This window comes from Papio anubis, chromosome 3, assembly GCF_008728515.1.
Source record: "Papio anubis isolate 15944 chromosome 3, Panubis1.0, whole genome shotgun sequence".
Lineage (NCBI taxonomy): Eukaryota > Metazoa > Chordata > Mammalia > Primates > Cercopithecidae > Papio > Papio anubis.
Window position 1 is genome coordinate 6,186,279 of NC_044978.1, and position 21,337 is coordinate 6,207,615.

Sequence of the window (21,337 nt, forward strand, 5' to 3'; positions counted from 1 at the left end):
AACATTTGTGTGCAAGTTTTGTGTGAACATAGGCTTGAAGTTCTCTTAAGTATAGAACTAAGAATGGAATTGCTTGGTCACATGGCAACTCCATATCTCCCTTTGAGGAATTGCCAAACTGTTTTCCATGGTGCCTACACCATTTTATGTCCCCACCCACAGCGTATGAAGGTTTCAATTTCTCCACCCTCACCAACACTTGTTACTGTATCTCTTTTTCATCATAGCCATCCTTATGGGTGTTACGTGGTACTTCAACGTGGCTATTTATTTTTAATGTGGTATTGAGTGATAGTGGACCTTTTTTTTTTTTTCTTGAGACGGGATCTTGCTCTGTCACCAGGCTGGAGTGCAGTGGCATGATGTCGGCTCACCGCAACCTCTGCCTCCCGGGTTCAAGCGATTGTCCTGCCTCAGCCTCCGGAGTAGCTGGGACTACAGGCGCCCACCACCACCCCTAGCTAATTTTTGTATTTTTAGTAGTGACAGAGTTTCACCATGTTGGCCAGGATGGTCTCGATCTCTTGACCCCGTGATTCGCCTACCTCAGCCTCCCAAAGTGCTGGGGTTACAGGCGTGAGCCACCCCATATGGCCGGTAGTGGACCTTTGTGGATTAAAAAAAAAAAAGATGTTGCCAGTTATAGTTACCTTTGTCATCTGATAGATTAATGTTCATCATGCTAATTCCATTGTTTTTTAGAGCAGCGTTTCCCAATCTTTTTTCTTTCCTAAGCCATGTCCTCTTGGAAAAATATTAAAAGTGCATGCTACCTGGAGGTTCTCATATACTTCCTAGATTGAGGATTATCTTCACTTGTTTCTGAAACTTTTTTATTTCACAGATCAGTAAAATAAACTTGCCAACTTTGTATTTGGCCATTTACCAACTACATTAACATGATTTCATCAAATAAAGGATATTTAACCCTCAAAAGAATAGAATAACTATTTCATGCTAAAGAGTCTTTTTCAAGGCTATTTTATCAGCCCCTCTCCCCAACTGTCCTTAATTTCCAGTATGAAAATTCTAGTTTCTCATGTGGCTTCCCACAAACCCTCTGGTGAGGACTTACATTGGAATAATGTTACGGATACTGTAGCAGGCCACTGGCCCTCTCTGATAAGTGTATAGCCCAACTGGCAGGCAAATGGGTGAATGAACAGAGAAGCCATGGAGACAGGGATGCTGCCTGAGCCTGAACCAAGAGTGTTCCCATAGCCACCTCTGTTCTATTTCAAGCAGATCTGTGCCTAAAAATACTGGCCCTGCCTATCTTCATAATTAGAGTAAAAATTGTTTCTTTGGCCGGGTGCGGTGGCTCATGCCTGTAATACCAGCACTTTGGGAGGCCAAGTTGGGCGGATCACCTCAGGTCAGGAGTTCGAGACCAGCCTGACCAACATGGAGAAACCCTGTCTCTACTAAAAATACAAAAATTAGCCGGTCGTGGTGGTGCACGCCTGTCATCCCAGCTACTTGGGAGACTGAGGCAGGAGAATAGCTTGAACCTGGGAGGCAGAGGTTGTGGTGAGCCAGGATTATGCCATTGCCCTCCATCCTGGGCAACAAGAGCAAAATTCCATCTCAAAAATAAATAAATAAATAAAACAAAAATAAACAAAATAAATTTTTCTTCTCTGATGCAAGCCAAAACATGGGATGAAATGTTGGTGGACATTCCCAGTGGAGGCATCAGTGGGGCACATCCAGCACATACTGACCAATCTTGGCCTTTCTAAAAATGGGACAATGTACCACATGATGCCAAAAAATTGCACAAGGTTCATATGGAGGGTTCTTACCTGTAAAATTCAGCCTGAGCCTATCACTTAGACCTCTAGGTCCAACTATCAATTTCCAGAGGATACAAGGGTTTGCAGCACAAGTCAAATGATACCACAAGGAAACAATCAGCCAATGTAGATTGTGGGAGTCTGCAGACAAATGACCCATTTTCTTTAACATACTATAGCATGTGGAAAAGAGACTTACAGAATAAAAGAGACTTAGAGATATAGCAGCCAATTTGTGATTCTCATTGTATCCTGATTCAAACAAATCGTCTGTAAAAAGGCATTTTTAAGATGAAGTAGAGCAATTCATGTATGATCTGAATATTAGATTATATTCAGGAATGGTTATTAGTTTTCTTAAGCGATAAATAGCAAAGGGATGATGTTTTTTAAAGTATTTACTATCCTTTTGTGGTTCATAAGTATGGTTATTTCATTTTCATGTTAATGTGTGAGATCAGCAGATCAGCCTCCCTCAAACCTTGTTACTACATCAGCACCACATTACCCATCCAATGTGGAAAAAAAAATATTTACTAATTATCACTTAGACATGCACACTGAAGTATTTACAAGACACATGTTGTCTGAGATTTCTTTCAAAATACTCAAGAAGGCTGAGCATTATGGCTCACACCTACGATCCCAGCACTTTGGGAGGCTGTGGTGGAATGATCAGTTGAGTTCAGGAGTTCGAGACCAGCCCTGACAACATAGCAAGACCGCATTCTACAAAAAATTTAAACATTAGCTGGGCGTGGTGATATGTGCCTGTAGTCCCAGCTACTTGAGAGGCTGAGGTGGGAGAATTGCTTGAGCCCGAGATGTTGAGGCTGCAGTGAGCTGTGATCGTGCTATTGCACTCCAGCCTGGGCAACAGGAAAAAAAAAAAAAATGCTCAAGAAAAAAAGTTATATTGGGGAAATGGATGAAAATTAATTGGCAGAAAAATTAACATAAACAGACCCAGAAATGAGACAAATAATAGAATAAGTGGACAAGGACTTTAAGATAGTAACTATACCTATATCCTATATGTTCAAGATGGTAGAGAAAAGTATGCCCATGTTAAAAAGAGACATGGGAAATATTTTTAGAGACCCAATTAAAACTTTTAGAAATAAAACTAAATGTCCAAACTAAAAAATATATTGGATGAAATTAATAACAGATTAGAAAGTGCAGAAGAAAAGATTAGTAAATGTGAATATATAGCAGTACAAACTGTCCAAACTAAAACATACAGAGAGAAAAAAAGACTGAAAAAAAGAATAAAATATAAGCGAACTATGGGACAACTGCAGTTAGTCTAACATACGTGTAATTGTGTAACGGGAGTCTGGTGGGAAGAGGAAGCAGAGGATCATAAAAAAATTTGAAGAAAGAATAACCAAAACATTTCCAAATTTAATACAAACTATTAATCCACAGGTTTAAGAAACTTAACAAATCCCAACACAAGACATGTAAAGAAGATGATGATAAAATATATCAAAATCAAGTTGTTAAATCTACTAATAAAAAGGAAAAAAAAGCAACCAGGAAGAAGATACAGGTATGGAGGAATAAAGATAAGAATGACAGCAAACTTCTTGTTAGAAATAATACAAACCAGAAGATATTGGCAAAGCACCCTTATAGTACTAAAAGACAAAACAAAAAACACTGTCAACTTAGATTTTTATATCCAGTAACAATGTCTTCAAAAGCAAAATCAAAATAAAGACTTTTTCAGACATACAAAACCAGAAGAATTAATCACCAGTAGACCTACACTATAAGAAATGTTAAGAGAAGTCCCTTAGGAAATCTAGTTTTATAAAAAGGAATAAAGAACACCAGAAATGGTCATTCTGTAAGGGGCATGGGGGGGTGCAGGGGAGGTTAATATAAAAGACTCTTTTTTTGTATTTAAAAACAATCTTTGAAACATAATTTTGTAAAGCAAAAATAACCACAATGCATTGTGGGCCTTATAAATAAAGTAAAATTTTGACAAGAGCACAAAGGCCAATCCAGGATTTGAATTTATTGTTGCAAGTATATGTGAAACGGCATGACATTACTTGATGGTAGATTATGATAAGTTAAAATGCTTATCAGGGGTTGGCAAACATTTTCTGTAAAGGGTCAGGTAGTAAATATTTTAGTCTTTGAAGGCCTTACGGTCTCTGTCACAATTACTCAATTCTACTGTTTTCTTATTCTATTTTATTTTTATTTTTACTTTTTTTTTTTTTTTTTGACACAGGGCTTCACTCTGTTATCCAGGCTGTAGTTCAGTGGCGTGATCACAGCCCACTGCAGCCTTAAGCTCCTGAGTTCAAGCAATCCTCCCATCTCAGCCTCCCAAGTAGCTGGGGCTACAGGTGTGTGTCACTACACCCAGCTAATTTTTTTTTGGTAGAGATGGGGTCTCCCTATGTGGCCCAGGCTGGTCTTGAATTCCTGTGATCCTCCCACCTCAGCCTCCGAAAGTGCTGGGATTATAGACGTGAGCTACTGCACCCACCCTCAATACTGTTGTTGTAGTGTACAAGTAGCCAGAGGCAATAAATACTCTAATGGGTGTGGGTGTATTTCAATAAAACTTTATTTACAATAACAGGTAAAACTAGCAGATTTGGCTCAGGGGCTATAGTTTGCCAACCCCCGATATATACTATAAACCCTAAATCAGTCATTAAAAAAAGAGAGGTATAGCTAACAAACCAGCAAACAGATAAATGAAATCATAGAAAATACTAAACAAATTCATAAGAAGGCAAAATGGGGAATGCAATAAATAGAAAACAAATAGTAAGATGGTAGGTTAAACCTAACTATATTAATAATCGCATTAAAAGTAAATGGACTACCAGTCATTAAATGACAAATCAGAATTGAAGGTAAAAAAAGACCCAACTATATGCTGCTTATAATAAATGCATTTTAAATACAAAAATAATAAAAAGTTATAAGTAAAAAGATGGAAAAAGATACACCATGATAACAGTAATCAAAAGAAAGCTGAAGTACTACATAAATATCAAAGTTGATTTCATACCATGGAATATTATCAGAGATGAACAGAGTCATTTCACATTGATAAAGGCGTCAAGTCATAAAAAAAAATAGCAGTCTTAAATGTTTTTGCACATAATAACAGAGCTTTAAAATGCATAAAGGAAAACTGGTAGAATTGAAAGGAGAAATAGGCAATTCCACAATTACACTGAAATATTTCATTTTTGTTTTTGATTTTTTGAGACATTTTTTTTTTGCTTTTGTCGCCCAGGCTGGAGTAAAATGATGCAGTCTCAGCTCACTGCAACCTCCGGCTCCCAGGTTCAAGCAATTCTCCTGCCTCAGCCTCCCAAGTAGCTGGGACTACAGGCGCCTGCCACTATGTCCAGCTAATTTTTGTATTTTTAGTAGAGACGGGGTTTCACCATGTTGGCCAGGCTGGTCTTGAACTCCTGACCTCAGGTGATCTGCCCGCCTCGGCCTCCCAAAGTGCTGGGATTACAGGCGTGAGCCACTGCGACCGGCCTATACTGAAATATTTCAGCACTCTCTCTTAGTTATTGATAAAATAGACAGACCACAAATCCATAAGTGTACACAAGATTTCAACAAGATGATCAACCAACTGGACCTCATTGAAATTCCACCCAACAACAGCAAAATAGACATTATTTTTCGGTGCATATACAAATCATTCAAGACCAGCTCTGAAACTTTAACAGGATGGTAGGTAAATCATTCTATCACAGTCATTTATCTTTTTATCATTTGAGGATACTATCTCTGTATCACATGCCTTCATGACAGACAGAACAAGAGGAAATAAAAATGACGGAGTACCGGAAACAGAGAGCGCAGTCGAGGAATGCATCAAACCTCCGGGCAAAACTGATCTGCCGTGACCAGGAACAGGGCCTCATTAAAACACAAATGACAAGTACTAAATCTTGATTGTGAAATCACAAGGGGAGAAATTAGAAATAGAAATAGAGCTACCTTATTTGGTAGAGTGTAATTTAAATACACATGGTTCATTGGAGACAAAATGAATTGGGGGAAAAATAAGCATACAGTCCACACACAACATTTCCCTATACAGTCACACATCACCTTATGGTGAAACGTGTCATGAGGTGAGTTTGTTGTTGTGAAAACATCGAAGAGTGTACTTAAACAAATCTAAATGGTCTACTATATACCTAGGCTGTATGGTAAAGCCTATTACTCCCAGGCCGCAAATCTGTACAGCACGTGACTACACTGAATATTGTAGGCAGTGGTAACACAATGGTAAGTATTTGTGTATCTAAACATAGAAAATGCACATTAAAAGTACAGCATAAAATATTTAAGATGGTACACATATATGGGGCACTTACGATGAATAAAGCTTGCAGAACTGGAAGTCGCTCTGGGTAAGTCAGTAAGTGAATGGTGAGTGAGTGTGAAGGCCTAGGACATTGCTGTACACCACTCTAGACTTTATAAACACTTTTAGGCTACACTAATTTTTTTTTTTCTTGAGACAGTCTCATTCTGTTGCCCAGGCCTGAGTGCAGTGGCGTGATCTCGGCTCACTGCAACCTCCGCCTCCTGGGTTCAAGCAATTCTCCTGCCTCAGCCTTCCAAGTAGCTGGGACTACAGGTGTGCGCCACCACTCCCAGCTAATTTTTGTATTTTTAGTGGAGATGGGGTTTCACCATGTTGGCCAGGCTGGTCTCGAACTTCTCACCTCAGGTGATCCACCCGCCTTGGCCTCCCAAAGCGCTGGGATTACAGGCATGAGCCACCGTGCCTAGCCACTAAATATATTTTAAAAATGTCTTTCTTCAACAATAAATTAACCTTAGCTTACTGTAACTTTCTTACTTTATAAACTTTTTTAAAAATATATTTTGACTCTTTTGTAATAACACAGCTTAAAACACAAACGCATTGTACGGCGACTTGTATATACATATTTTCTTTCTTTATATCCTTAGTCTCTAAGTTCTTTTCTGTTTTTAACTTTTATTTATTTATTTTTTGCTTTTTAAACTTTTTTTGGTGAAAAACACACAAACACACACATTAGCCTAGGCCTACACAGGTAGGATCATCAGTATCACTGTCTTCCATCTTCACATCCTGTCCCACTGGAAGGCCTTCCGGGGAAGTAACAGGCACGCAGCTGTCATCCCCGGTGATAACAATGCTTTCTTCCGGATCCCTCCTGAAGGACCTGCCTGAGTTTTACTTAACTTTTTTAAATAAGTAGACAGAATACGCTCTAAAATAATGATAAAAAGTACAGTTTAGTAAATACATAAACCAGTAAAATAGTCATTTATTACCATCATCAAGTATTATGTACTGTATATAATTGTATGTGTGATACTTTTGTATGACTGGCAGCCCAGTATTTACAACAAAAACATGTGAGCAATGCATCACACTACCATGTGACAATGAATATGGTAGCTCTGATGTCACTGGGCAAGAGGAATTGTTCAGCTCCTTTATAATCTTACGGGCCTACCATCGTCCATGCAGTCTGTCATTGACTGAAATGTCATTGTACGGCACATGCCTGTACATTATGTTTTGCATTGCTCTGAAGAGATAATTTAATGCTAATCCACTAATTTAATTATGACAGGAACTCATGACTCTACAAGTCACCAAATGATTAAAGTGAAACAAAATCCCGTCTAACTAAATGGAAGGCAAAGTATGTAAAAACTTTCAGAGATCAAGCCACAAAAGAGACTTGTCGTGTGTGGGCCTAGGAAATACCAGCTATGTAGACAAACAGTGATGGGGAAATAGAATTTTAATCCTGGAATCTCAACATTAAAAAGTTTTTAGTTGGTTTTTTTTCACTGTTGATCCCCTAATCTTATTTCTTCTGACAGTGACATTTTTTGCTCAAGGTTAGAGCTGTAGTTTCAGTGGAGTGGAACGAACGTCCTTGGCCTTCTGCAGGCACAGGCCCTGGAGTTTAATTCCGTTCCCCTAGTGAGAAGCTGCAGGACTTGTAGCATGTCCGGTAACCTCTTCCGCAGCCACCTTCCCACACCAGGGTAGGCTGTGATCAGGAGCCAGTTATCAGCTCTAATCCTACCGACACACAGTTGCTCACTTGGACGTTTCAGCAAGATTGTGAAGCTACGTGGAGGAATTCACAGTGGTGTGGATGTGATCAAGTGTTCTCACCAAAACACCTGGGCAAGGAATTGGTGCTAAAAGACCCTAGGCCAACTTCCAGGTCCATGCTGTCTAACAGGAATATGTGAGCCACACATGAAATGTTAAACCTTTTCACAGTCATGTTTGGAAAAGCAAAAGGAAATCAAGTAAAATTAATTTTGGTGATGAGTTTTATTTAATCCATTATATCCAAGTAGTAGTGTTTCTACATACAATCAATATAAACATTATTCATGAAATATTTTACTTTCTTTATTCTATGTCTTCAAAATCTAGAGCGTATTTTATACTTTCAGCACATGTGAACTTGGACTGGTCACATTACAGGTGCCCAACAGTCGCATGTGGCTCCTGGCTACCGTATAGGACGGTGCAGTACCAAATGATTGATGGTGGAATGGGTAGACAAGAAAACCTTCGGCAATATACAAGTATAAAGTCAATATTTTTATTATCGGGGAAAATACGCAGTGCTAATATCTTACATGTTCAGTTCCGCCTTGCGGAGGGTGCGGTGGAGTGGGGAACTCTGGTCAGCGTCAGCTCCCAATGTAAGCTAAGCCTTCTGCTCACGGGACTGATGAAACTTGTTCTTACAGGCTTAGAAATGTGGGTCATGGTGAATACGTAATTTGTAAGTCCTAAGAGAAAAAAGAATTACTAATAGCTAGGGAATTATTAAGAGAACCAGACCAAAGCTATTCTGCATGTTTTGCCATTTAATAGCATTTTCAGAGCCCAAACGGTCAGTGAGAACCAAGCTCTGCCTGGGAAATGCTCAGATATCCTGTCTCATGGGCCAGCTCATTCTCCCTCTTTTAGTTACATTAAATTCATAACCCCCTCCTTCCACTGCCGCCACCCACCACGTCAGCACCACTGTGTGTACACCACTGTTCTCCTACAAGTATGTTTTATAGATGGTACTCACATGACTGGAAATTTGCTCACTGGGATTCAGGAAGAGACATCTACCTGTCTTGCAGGAACTCTCACTAGACCGTTGCCTGACAGCATGAAAAGACCCTGCAGTTCCAAGTTGAGGTTAAGAAAGTAAGTGTGCCAATTAAGTGAAACCTAAAATTACATAAGAATAAACCCTTTTTAAAATCGCTAACATGGTGAAACCCCATCTCTACTAAAAATACAAAAATTAGCCGGGCATAGTGGTGCGTGCCTGCAATCCCAGCTACTCAGGAGGCTGAGGCAGGAGAATCGCTTGAACCTGGGAAGCAGAGGCTGCAGTGAGCCAAGATTGTGCCACTGCACTCCAACCTGGGTGACAGAGTGAGACTCCGTCTTAAAAATAATAATAATAAAATAAAATAGCTTACACTTGTATTCATTACCCATTTCTGCATAACAAATTACTCCAAAATTTAGTGGCTTAAAATAACAAACATTTATTATCTCACAGCTTCTGGGATCAGAAATTTGGGAGTGGTTTGGTTGGTTACAAACAAAATGTCATCTGAAGGCTTGACTGGGACGTGAAGATTCACTTCCAAGAGGGCTCACTGACATGCTTGTTGGCAGGAGGCCTTAGTTCTTTACCACATGGGCCTCTCCACAGGGCTGCTTGAGCGTCCTCCCTGCATGGCAGCTGGCTTCCCCCACAGTAGGTGATCCAAAAGAGAGCGCGAAAGAAAGTCACACCACCTTTCCTCCCTAGTCTTGGAAGCCACACATGCCCACTTTCACCACACTCTATTCACTGGAAGTGAGTTACTAAGTCCAGCCCCCACTCGAGGGGAGGGAAATTAGGCTCCACTTTTTGAAGGCAGGAGCATATTTTCAACTCAAAGAGTTCAGGGGCATCTTTTGAAACTGCCACAACGTTTGTTGGATATCCTTTTCTACAGCAGTTCCTCCTGACTTCCCTCACACCCAGACTCTACTGCTAAGTTCTGCAGCGTCAATTGGGAAGGCTCCTGGCCCACAAGGTATCTTCCCACCAGCCACATCAGGCCCCGGACACAGGTCTTAATAAACAGCCCAAGCCAGGGCTTATGAAACTGCAAGTTTTGACCCATTGGTAGATGTTGGCCAGTTTGTTTTTTTTTTTTAATAGTTGAGATGAGAAAAATATGTGTATGTATTCCATGTAGTAAGCATAGATTTCATAAAACATTTATTTCAATTCATTCATTCATTTGCACAAAAAATAGTCTTTGGGGACCTATGATGTGCCAGAAGCTGTTTGGGGCACTTGACACATGAATGAAGAAAACAAAGACCCCCATTCTCCAGGAGCTAACAGTCTAGTGGAAGGATCCAGACCATAAAAATAACCATAGTAGAATCAAGAATTTAGTATGCTCAAAGGTTTGACAGGAAAAGGAAAAACAGGGCAATATAAGGTGGTTCAAGAGTGGTAGGGGGTGAGTTGCAACTGTAAATAAGGTAAATAGGTAAGCGTACTTGAGACAGTAGTAAACATATGATGTGTACATACATATGTGTTGATATGGTTTGGATCTGTGTCTCCACCCAAATCTCATGTCAAATTGTAATCCCCAGTGTTATAGGTGAGGCCAGGTGGGAGGTGATGGAATCATGGGGATGGCTTCTCCTGGCTTAACACCACCCCTCTTGATGTTGTCATGGCAATAGTGAGTGAGTGAGTTATTGTGAGATCGGGTTGTTTAAAAGTCTGTAGTACCTCCTCCCGCTCCCTCTTCCTCCTTCTCCGGCCATGTAAGACGTTCCTGCTCCCTCTTTGCCTTCCACCATGATTATCAGTTTCCTGAGGCTTTCTCAAAAACTGAAGCTGCTTTGCTTCCTGTACGGCCTGTAGAATGATGAGCCAATTAAACCTCTTTCCTTTAGAAATTACCCAGTATCAGGTATCTCTTTATGGCAATGTGAGAACACACTAATACATATGTAACATATGTGTGTGTATGTATGTGTGTTTGTGTGCACCTGCATGTGTATATATCTATGTGTGTACTGAGTCTGTTATAAAATTAATTTCATACCATGAATCATACCAGCAAATCCAAAAAACACTGCCACTAGACCACGATCTGGCCTAGATACCATGGGAAGGGAGAAGACAGGGAGAAGAAGAGGAGCACCCCATTCCCCTCAGTTCCCAGACCCAGAGCCAGCATCTCCCTGGTAAGGAAAGAGACACAAGCTCTGGGCTGGTGTGGAGTGCCATCTCAAACCAGGAAATTCTTCACCTTTTTAACCTTGCTAAACCCAAGCCATTTACTTAAAAAAGCCATCCCAACCTTTAGCAAGCTCAATACTAAGTTCACAATTGCAATAGACTATCATGTGTATTGCATAAAGAATAAAGCTGCTGTGTTGGAGAAACATGGTGGGGTAGGAGGTGGAGGAAGAATTCCAGGGAATTTCCTAAAAATAAGAGTTAGGGGGAAAGACTATATGGGGAGAAAGGATTTCTATAGTTTGTGAAAAGTCTTGGATGGGAGAAAATGTATGACCTAGAAAGAAGGCAAGTACTAGAGTTCTAAACTGGGGGCTGATAAAGTGGTGAGATCAGAGCCAGACTGATTTTAAACCCAAGTGAAGTTCATGTTAAAGAGTCTGAACTTTACCCTGAGAGCAATGCAGCGCCACTGAAGAGTTTTAAGCAGTGAGAGATCTGTATTTTAGAACTATTTTAGAACACTGAGCCTCGTGAAAGTAAATAGCAAAGATCCTCAAAGTGCAATGTGAGCAACCCATGAAGTGTGCAAAGCAGGCTGTTGATGGTCTGAAGACTATGCGAGATATACATCTTACCAAAAAAAAAAAAAAAGTATTGGCTGAGTGCACGCCTGTAATCTCAGCACTTTGGGAGGCCGAGGTGGCCAGATCACTTGAGCCCAAGAGCTCAAGATCAGTCTGGGCAACATGGCGAAACCCTGTTACTGCAAAAAAACAAAAATTAGCCCAGCGTGGTGGTGGGTGCCTGTAGTTCCAGCTACTTGGGAGACCGAGGCAGGAGGATCACTTGAGCGTGGGAGGTCGAGGCTGTGAGAGGTCGACGCTGCAGTGAGCTGTGATCGAGCTGTTGCACTCCAGCCTGGGCAACAGAATGAGATCCTGTCTCAAAAAGAAAAAAGTATTAAGCTTTACAAAACTGTAATATCTAGATTTCAGCATATAATTATATGTAATTTATAAGTCAATATATTGGGAGTACATACTACAATTTTGTGCCGATAGGGATGTGCAGTCAAACACGTTTAGAGACCCCGGCCGTAGGAGATGGCCTGGAAGAACGCCCGGGAGACGGCTCCCCTCAGCCTCTGCTTGGTAGGTTTGCTTCCACCCCGGGGAAGCAGGGCCCCTCCCAAGACTGTTCACAACGGAGGCTTACAGCAGGAACCCAAAGCACTGCTTGCTCAGTGATGTATAGACTAAGTGGAAGAATTTCTTGGCTATGCATCCCAACTCTGGCCTCAGCAGCACGCTTTCCAGGAAAGGGAGGAACCCAGGTGTTCCAAGGTACAAGGAAAAGAAACAGGAAGTGCTGGCAGGACTCAGGGGAGGGAAGTTAGCAGGGCCACTTGGCCGACGGCCTCAAGGTTGAGGAGCCTCAAGTTTTGGCTACTGTTCAATGACAAGTCTGTGCAGAGGAACACAGTGAGACTTTTTCACAAATGCAGACTTTGACCTTGAGCGACATCGTTTTCTAAGAGGCATGCACTCGCCATTACAGAGGCTGTTGCCATGGAGACTCATGAGTGGCCGCTGTTTGTGAGAGTGAAGAGCTCAGGCTGTACTTCTGGAAGACAGAGTTCTGTGGCGTTGAAACTCCTCCTATACATTTGGTGGCCTCTCTCCAAGAGAGCACTTTGAGAGATGAAAAGACTGTGTGTGTGCGCTCCTTGTAGATGGTGAGCATGTGGCTTGATGAGGAACCTTTGAATACACAGATTTCCTCATTTGACCCGGCTTAATGAGAGGTTTTCCTTTGAAATGTTTTTTCTTTGGTATTTATTTTTCGCTTAGCTTTAAATTGAATTTATGTAAAACAGGATTTTGCAATCGCCTTTTGTTTTTTCATGCATGCCCTTTGAAAATATCTGCTCTGTCTACTATTTTTAGACTATTTCAATCTTTTACGATCCTCATCACTTGCCGTTAAATAATTAATTGTTGTCAATTGCACACTGAATTTTTTTTCAAATGTCAGCCTCATCCAGAATACAATTTAAGTAGAAACTAACCACAAATAATTTAAGAATTTAGATACTGCAGGTTTACAAATTTTTATTTGGCTCACAATGTATTAGGCAATCATTTTATTGTTATCCCACGGTTCATTATTAGATCCTATGGAAATCTACCGCCACTGATACTAGTTCAATATGAGGGTGGAAGGGAGGAGGACCTCAAAAAATCTAAGGGCTACCTGGTTTCACTGAAGATCCTTAGAAGTTGTTTAGACTAGAATGTGACCGTGGAGAAAAATTTAAGAATTTAAGAAAAATTCAGGAGGTTAAAGCAGTCGAATTGTGTTGTACTGAGTGTGGAAGGTGAAGACAGGCAACAATTAGAGACAACACCGAGGGTCCTGCTTGTGACCTGCATGGTGATTCCACTCCCTGAGATAGGGAACCATTGAAGAGGAAAAGTTTTTAGCTCGTAGACAACAACAAATTCATTCCTAAACATGTTGAGCTTGAGCAAGTTTGTCTTTGTATTAAATATCTATTGTAGGCCGGGCGTGGTGGCTCACGCCTGTAATCCCAGCACTTCGGGAGGCTGAGGCGGGCAGATCACGAGGTCAGGAGATCGAGACCATCTTGGCTAACACGGTGAAACCCTGTCTCTGCTAAAAAATACAAAAAATTAGCTGGGCGTGGTGGCGGGCGCCTGTAGTCCCAGCTACTCGGGAGGCTGAGACAGGAGAATGGCGTGAACCCGGGAGGCAGAGCTCGCAGTGAGCCGAGATCACGCCACTGCACTCCAGCCTGGGCGATGAGCAAGATTCCATCTCAAAAAAAAAAAAAAAAAAAATCTATTGTAGAGATGGGGTCTTGCTATGTAGCCCAGGCTGCTCTTGAACTCTTGGACTCAAGTGATCTGCTCACCTCAGCCTCTCAAATGCTGGGATTAGAGGCATGAGCCCCTGCACCTGGCTACAAGAAAGTTCTGCGACATCCAAGTGGAGAAGTAAAGTGGAGAAGATCTGGAGTTGAGAATAGAAGTTTGGGCCAGCAATGTTAATTTGGAAGTTGTCATATAGATAATGACTGAAGCTATCAGCAGAGCTGAGATGAATGGAGATCTTGGAAATCTCAAGAAGAGTATTGGCTGGGCACGATGGCTCATGCCTGTTATCCCAGCACTTCAGGAGGCCGAGGTGGGTGGATCACCTGAGGTCAGGAGTTTGAGACCAGTTTGGCCAACATGGTGAAACCCCATCTCTACTAAAATACAAAAACTAGCCCTGCGTGGTGGCAGGCACCTGTCGTCCCAACTACTCGGGACGCTGAGGCATGAGAATCACTTGAACCCGGGAGGCAGAGGTTGCAGTGAGCTGAGATTGCACCACTGCACTGCAGCCTGGGTGACAGAGTGAGACTTTGTCTCAAAAAAAAAAAAAAAAGAAGAATATAGAAGGAGAACAGAGCTTCGGACAAAGCATTAGGTAATCCTGATATTTAGTTATCAAAGGATGAATGTCTCAAGAAGGAAAATAAGTTGATAATGTGCTAAATGCTGTTTAGAGATTAGGTAAAGTGAGTATGGAATGATGTTGAGAGCACTGGAGATCCGACATAAACTACATTGGTGTGATGGGAGTGGACTGGGCAATGAGAAGTGAGGAGACAAAAATCATAAATCTATACACAGCTTTCACTACATTTAGTTATAAAGGAAAGAAGAGAAAGGTGGAGGTTGCTGGAGGGAGTGCAAATCATGGCATAGTTTTTGGTTTTGTTAGCTTTAAGACGAGAGGGACATGAGCATGCCATGGAAAGAATCAGTTGAAAGGGATAGTTTGAAGCCACAGAGGAGCGAAGAGATAATTGCAAAAGTGGTCAGGAAGACCTCCCACAGGTCAGGAAGAAAGAACATCTCCTAATGTAACAGAAAGCACAGAAAGACTAGATGCAAGTGCCAGGTTGGTGCAAAAGTAATTGAGATTTTTGCCATTAATTTAAAAGAAATTGAGAGAGTTCTTGGCCGATGGCTTCATTTTACCCTAAGAAGCTAAGGATGAGACGGGAGGTAAAAGGATTAGAGGTTTGAGGAAAGCAGGAACGTTTCAGAACTGTTGTCCAATAGAGAAAGAAAGGGAGTGAACCAGAAAATTATATTAAGACTTCCAGGCAGAGCTGGGAGTCCATTGAAGACTGGTGATTATTCATTTATAAATGCCTCTTTTCACAGGCCTAATGGAAAGACTGCCAAAAGCGTATTAAATAATTTCAGATTCTTTCTTGATGATTACTTTTAATATGGATGTCATAATAATTTTCCTACATATATTTTATCATCTATATTTTCCTTTCATCATGCTTGAACATCAAATTCAAATCCAAGAGAAAAGTTAACATAACTGAATCTAATTATTTTTTTCTTTACAATTAAAATGTACCAGACTGTCTGAAGCCAATTAATCCATGAACCCACCCCCCAAAATACTAATATCTCAGTATGAGTATTTGGAATGCTAATAAGGGTACACAGATAAAACCACAGCATTAACATAGTGGCCTTTGCAAGGCAGGCTGCTGGAAGGGTTAGCTAAAAGTGTGCAGAATTCAATAATTCATGGAGAATAAGGGAGTCGTTAAGATGCAATTAAGGAGATACGTAGTATTCAAAATCAAACTCATAATTTTTTGTTTGTTTGTTTTTTGAGATGGAGTCTTGCTCTGTCACTAGCCTGAAGTGCAGTGGCGCAATCCTGGCTCACTGCAACCTCCACCTCCTGGGTTCGAGCGATCCTCCTGTCTCAGCCTCCTGCAGAGCTGGGATTACAGGCACGCACCACCACACCCAGCTAATTTTTTATATTTTAGTAGAGACGGGGTTTCATCATGTTGGCCAGGATGGTCTCAATCTCCTGACTTTGTGATCTGCCCGCCTCAGCCTCCCAAAGTGCTGGGATTACAGGCATGAGCCACCGCGCCTGGCCCAAACTCAGAATATTAAATAAACTCAAGAGCTTGAGTGCCCAAAAGCAAAGTATCCAGGTAGCCTTGTGAAGCACTGTGTGAGACCAGCCGCAGGCTGTGTGATGGTTCATTTTATGTGTCGACTGGCCTAGGGTAATGGATGCCCAGGTAGCTAGTGCAATGTTGTTTCTGGGTGTGTCTGCGGGAACATTTCTCTTCTGCAAAGAGATTGGCATTTGAATTGGTGGACTGAGTAAAGAAGATCCCGCTCACTGACGTGGGTGGGCATCATCCCATCTATTGGGAGCCTGAACAGAACACAAGGCAGAGGGAGGGTAAATTCTCTCTCTCCTGGAGCTGGAACATCCATCTTCTTCTCTTGGACATTGGAGCTCATCATTCCTGGGCCTTTGGACTTACAACAGTGGCCCCCTGGTTCTCAGGCCTTTGGCCTCAAACTGGGAATTACCCCACGGGCTTTCCTGGTCTCCAGTGTACAGACAGCAGATTATCGAACTTTTTTTTTTTTTTTTGAGACAGAGTTTCGCTCTGTCGCCCAGGCTGGAGTGCAGTGGTGCGATCTCGGTTCACTGCAACCTCCGCCTCCCGGGTTCAAGCGACTCTCCTGCCTCAGCCTCCTGAGTAGCTGGGATTATAGGCGCCCGCCACCATGCCCAGCTAATTTTTGTATTTTTAGTAGAGACGGGGTTTCACCGTGTTGGTCAGGCTGGTCTCAAACTCCTGACCTCAGATGATCCACCCCCTCTTGGCCTCTCAAACTGCTGGGATTACAGATGTAAGCCACCACGCCTGGCCTGTGGAAATTTTTGACCTCCATAATCATGTAAGTAATTTCTCATAAGTCTCCTCTTATATACCTATGTATCTCCTACAGGCTCTGTTTCTCTGGAGAACCCTGACTAATACAGGCTGATACAGTAAGAAAGGCAATGAGATAACAAAGAAGGAAGATAATGAATGTTGGAAACAACTATTCTGGGAGGAAGATGAATATAAAGAGAAACAAAGACAGAAATGAAAGAAAATATTTTAACTGCACCAATGTTTATTATTTGATCTCTGGCTATTAGGTTTCTGTCTCCTGGAGTCCCGGAGAGAGAAGCAGCTGGTGATCTTTTTCCAGGTGTTCCATTCGAAATAGTAGAGCAGTTTCTTCACTGATGAAGTTTAGGAGAGTCCTAAAATGTGCCGGTCATTTCCATCTTGAGCTTTTCTCTTTGCTCTGTGTACTCTTGTGGGAGTTGACCTTTCTCTTCATATAAGTACATTCTCTCCTTTTTTTAATAAAGGGACAGGGTCTCACTCTGTCGCCTAGAGTGCATTGGGATGATCACAGTTCACAGCAGCCTCCAACTCCTGAGCTCAGGCATCCACCTGCCTCAGCCTCCCAGAGTCGTGAGATTACAGGCGTGAGCCACCATGCCCAGCCTCTCCTTTTGTGTATGCTCAAGAAAAGTCTAAATAGAAGACCAGCATCCAAGTCAGGAGGTTCCCTTTCCACCCACTCAGTGGCCTGAGGCAGCAGCCCAGAAATCTTCCTGCATTCTTCCATCTCCCTCACGCCATCCATACATATCCATACTGATCCATCCACAAGTCCTCTCAGTTCCACCTCTAAAACATCTTTCAAATCCTTTCACCTCTCTCTCAATCCCTATTTCTGCCTAGGGCCACCATCGTCGCTCACACAGATCACACCTGCCTCTGCCCAGGCCTGCCCTCCACTCCTCCCTAATTCAGCAGTTGCACAACCAGAGATTTGTCCCAGATGCAAATCTGATCATGCTAGTTCATGATCAGTAAGCTGTGCTGTGGCTCTGAACTGCTCTAAGAATAGAGCCCAAACTTCTAGAACCTTGGCTGCAAGGTCCCTCGCCTGCCCTCTGTCTCACTTTCCCCAGCACTTAGGTGCCTGCCTGCCTGGACTTCTCCGGGATGCTCTCATCTCAGCCTTCTCTCCTCCTTCCCTCATTTCCTCCATTCTCTTGTCTTCTTTCCACCCTATTCACTGGGCAAACTCCTAATGCAGGTTGCTGTTTAGATACTGTTTACTCCAGAAAACCTTCTGGAACCCAGCTGTTTCTTCTAGACCCCACCTTTTCCTTCCTTCAAACATCAATGTCAAGAAACCCTTGTCCGCTGGGCGCAGTGGCTCCCAGCACTCTGGGAGGCCAAGGCGGGCAAATCACGAGGTCAGGAGTTTGAGACCAGCCTGGCCAACATGGTGAAACCCTGTCTCTACTAAAAATACAAAAAATTAGCTTGGGCATAGTGGAGGGCGCCTGTAATCCCAGCTACTCGGGAGGCTGAAGCAGGAGAATGGCTTGAACCCGGGAGGCAGAGGTTGCAGTGAGCCGAGATCGTGCCACTGGACTCCAGCCCAGGCGACAGAGTGATACTCCATCTCAAAAACATAAAAAATAAAGAAAAATTAAAGAAAGAAAAAAAAAAGAAAAGAAAAAGAAATCCTTGTCACACTTTATTGCACCTATTTGCTTGAAAGCTCAAATGAGCTTGAAGACTCAAATATTATGACTATCTAATAAAGATTTACAATAGCTCTCTGTCCTGTGTATGTGCTTATTCTGCCTTCTCCCACTAAAGGGACAGTTCCTTTAGGGGAAGAATTTTGTCTGCTTCATTCATCCCTGCTGCTCAGGACCCAGGAGAGGACCCAGCAAAGATGCTGCGTTAACTTTGCCAAATGAGTGAAGGTAACGAATACTCAGGAGGGCCAAAGAAAGACAGTTTTGGCCAGGCTTGGGTTGGAGTTCAAAGCGGAATAGCGCGTTCCTGTGCCCCAGATTGGAGGTGATAGGGGCAACATAACAGAGGGGGTCTCACCGGGAAAGTGAACCCCAAGGAGGGAAGGGAAGACAGGTTAGAGTAACGACGGTCAGGATCAGTCTATTCTGCTCATTGCTATATTCCTAAGCACAGTGGTTGGGCTGTTACAAGTTTCTGAAAATATTCAGTTGAATGAATGAGTGATCAAACAAATTCCTCATGCAGCCCACAGCTTTTGGGGACTTAGAAAATGAAACGTGGGCCAGGCGCGATGGCTCGCACCTTGTAATTGAACCACCTTGGAAGGATGAGGTGGGCAGATCCCTTGATCCCAGGAGTTCAAGACAAGCCTGGGCTACATGGCGAAACCCTTTCTCTAAAATAATACAAAAATTAGCTGGGCGTGGTGGTGTGCGCCTGTGGTCCCAGCTATTCAGGAAGCTAAGGTGGCAGGATTGCTTGAGCTCAGGAGGTGGAGGTTGCAGTGAGTCGAGATCGTGCCATTGCATTCCAGCCTGGGTGACAGAACAAGACCTTTTCTCAAAAAAAAAAAAAAAAAAAATTTGATCAGACTTGGGGAAAATGCTGACAAGACATTGAATTCTAGTAATGGAAATTCCAATATATTCGTTTCTATAAGAAATAAAACTGACAAGTGGGCCCAGAATTCATAAGACCTACCTTATTTTCCCTAAAGATTTGGAAAGTCAATCACATAATCTTTCTTGATGAGCATAGATTCAGAGAAAGGGAAGTTATCATTCAAATGTTCTGTAACATATGGCACTAATTGCCCAGTTCCTTAATTTCTGTAGTTGGTGTGTGTGCCTGCCAGTGAAGCCCCTGCGCCCTGTCCAAAGGGGCACCGCCAGCCCCAGCCTTCCAGACCCTGCTGTGTTGGTCCTGTTTGGCCAGTCAACCCCCACATTACAGTGACACATAATTTAGATAAGCCAGCATCTTCTGTCAGGTTATTAGGGTCTTGAGCCAGCCTCAGAGTCTTCCCCCAGATTGGCAGATCTCTATTGTGCCCCCTTGGAAGTTCCGATTTTGTGGTGGAACTTTTCCAAAAGCAACCACATCACCCTCATTTTCAAGTCCTAAGGAGTCACCTGCCCCAAGCAACGCTTTCCGCTTGAGCATTCGGAGACTGCAGAGGTGGGTGGAGCTGTAGATGCATTAGGTAATTTACTGGGTCAGTGACTTGTTTGAAATTGAGGGCTTCTTGGCAATGACGTTTGAAAAGAGAAAAATGTTCAGTCTAGGAGACAAGACAAGAATTAGAACAGCTATTGAGAACTCCACAGCAAGGCGGCTGAGATTGCTTAGTAGAAAGAAGCTGGGGGCAAAGTGTCCACTCTGAAGCTAGAGCTTAGTCATTTTAAAATGAACAACCTGTACGTGGTAACATGCGTAAATACCTTGTTATTTGTGTCTTCTATAATTACTTTCTTCTTATTCTCCCTTGATGTATGCAAGCTCTTGGAAACAAGGAAGAGTCTCTTAATGGTATTAATGACTAACAATAGCTCTCTTTCCTCTGTATGTGTTTATTCTGTCTTCTTCCACTAAAGGGACAGCTCCTTTAGGGAAAGAATTTTGTCTGCTTCATTCATCCCTGCTGCTCAGGACCCAGGAGAGGACCCAGCAAAGATGCTGTGTTAATTGTTGCCAAATGAGTGAAGGCAATGAATGCTCAGGGGAGCCAAAGAAAGACAGTTTTGGCCAGGCTTGGGTTCAAGTTCAAAGCGGAATAGCACATTCCTGTGGCCCAGACTGGAGGCAGTAGAGGGAAAGCACTGGGAACGTGAAGCCCAAGGAGGAAAGGAAGACAAATTACAGAAACAGTTCGGCCCAGGCAGGCTGGCATCTCCCAGTGCTCCCCTCAGTCGAAGCCTGAGAGAGCTTGTGTGTGTGTGTTTGTGTTTGTTTTTGCTTTTGTTTTTGAGATGGAGTCTCGCACGGCTGCCCACTGCAGCCTCCGCCTTCCAGGTTCAAGTGATTCTCCTGCCTCAGCATCCCAAGTAGCTGGGATTACAGGCACCCGCCACCAGGTCTGGCTAATTTTTTGTATTTTTAGTAGAGACGGGGTTTCACTCTGTTGGCCAGGCTGGTCTTGAACTCCTGACCTCGTGATCCTCCCGCCTAGGCCTCCCAAAGTGCTGGGATTACAGGCGTGAGCCACCGCGCCCGGCCTTGTGTTTTGTATTACTATAAGAGATGCTGTCTAATGAGTGCTACTGAGGCAAACAGCAGTGTAGAAATAGACAACTAGCTTATATCTGGCAGCAAACACCATAGAATAATTTAGTGTTTGAAAAATATTAACTTATTTACAGTAACAAAATGTCACATTGGTAAGTTACTTTTTAATCGACAAACAAACCAAAACAGAACAAAGGAAAAGGTTAGGAAAATTTTAATGGCTTTGGTAACTTGACTTC

The 21,337-nt window shown here is 42.5% G+C and overlaps 1 pseudogene; it reads left to right on the forward strand.

The window, feature by feature from the left end:
- The first annotated feature begins 2,199 nt into the window (after nt 1–2,199).
- On the forward strand, nt 2,200–2,314 carry LOC116274374 (annotated as a pseudogene).
- The last annotated feature ends 19,023 nt before the right edge of the window (nt 2,315–21,337 follow it).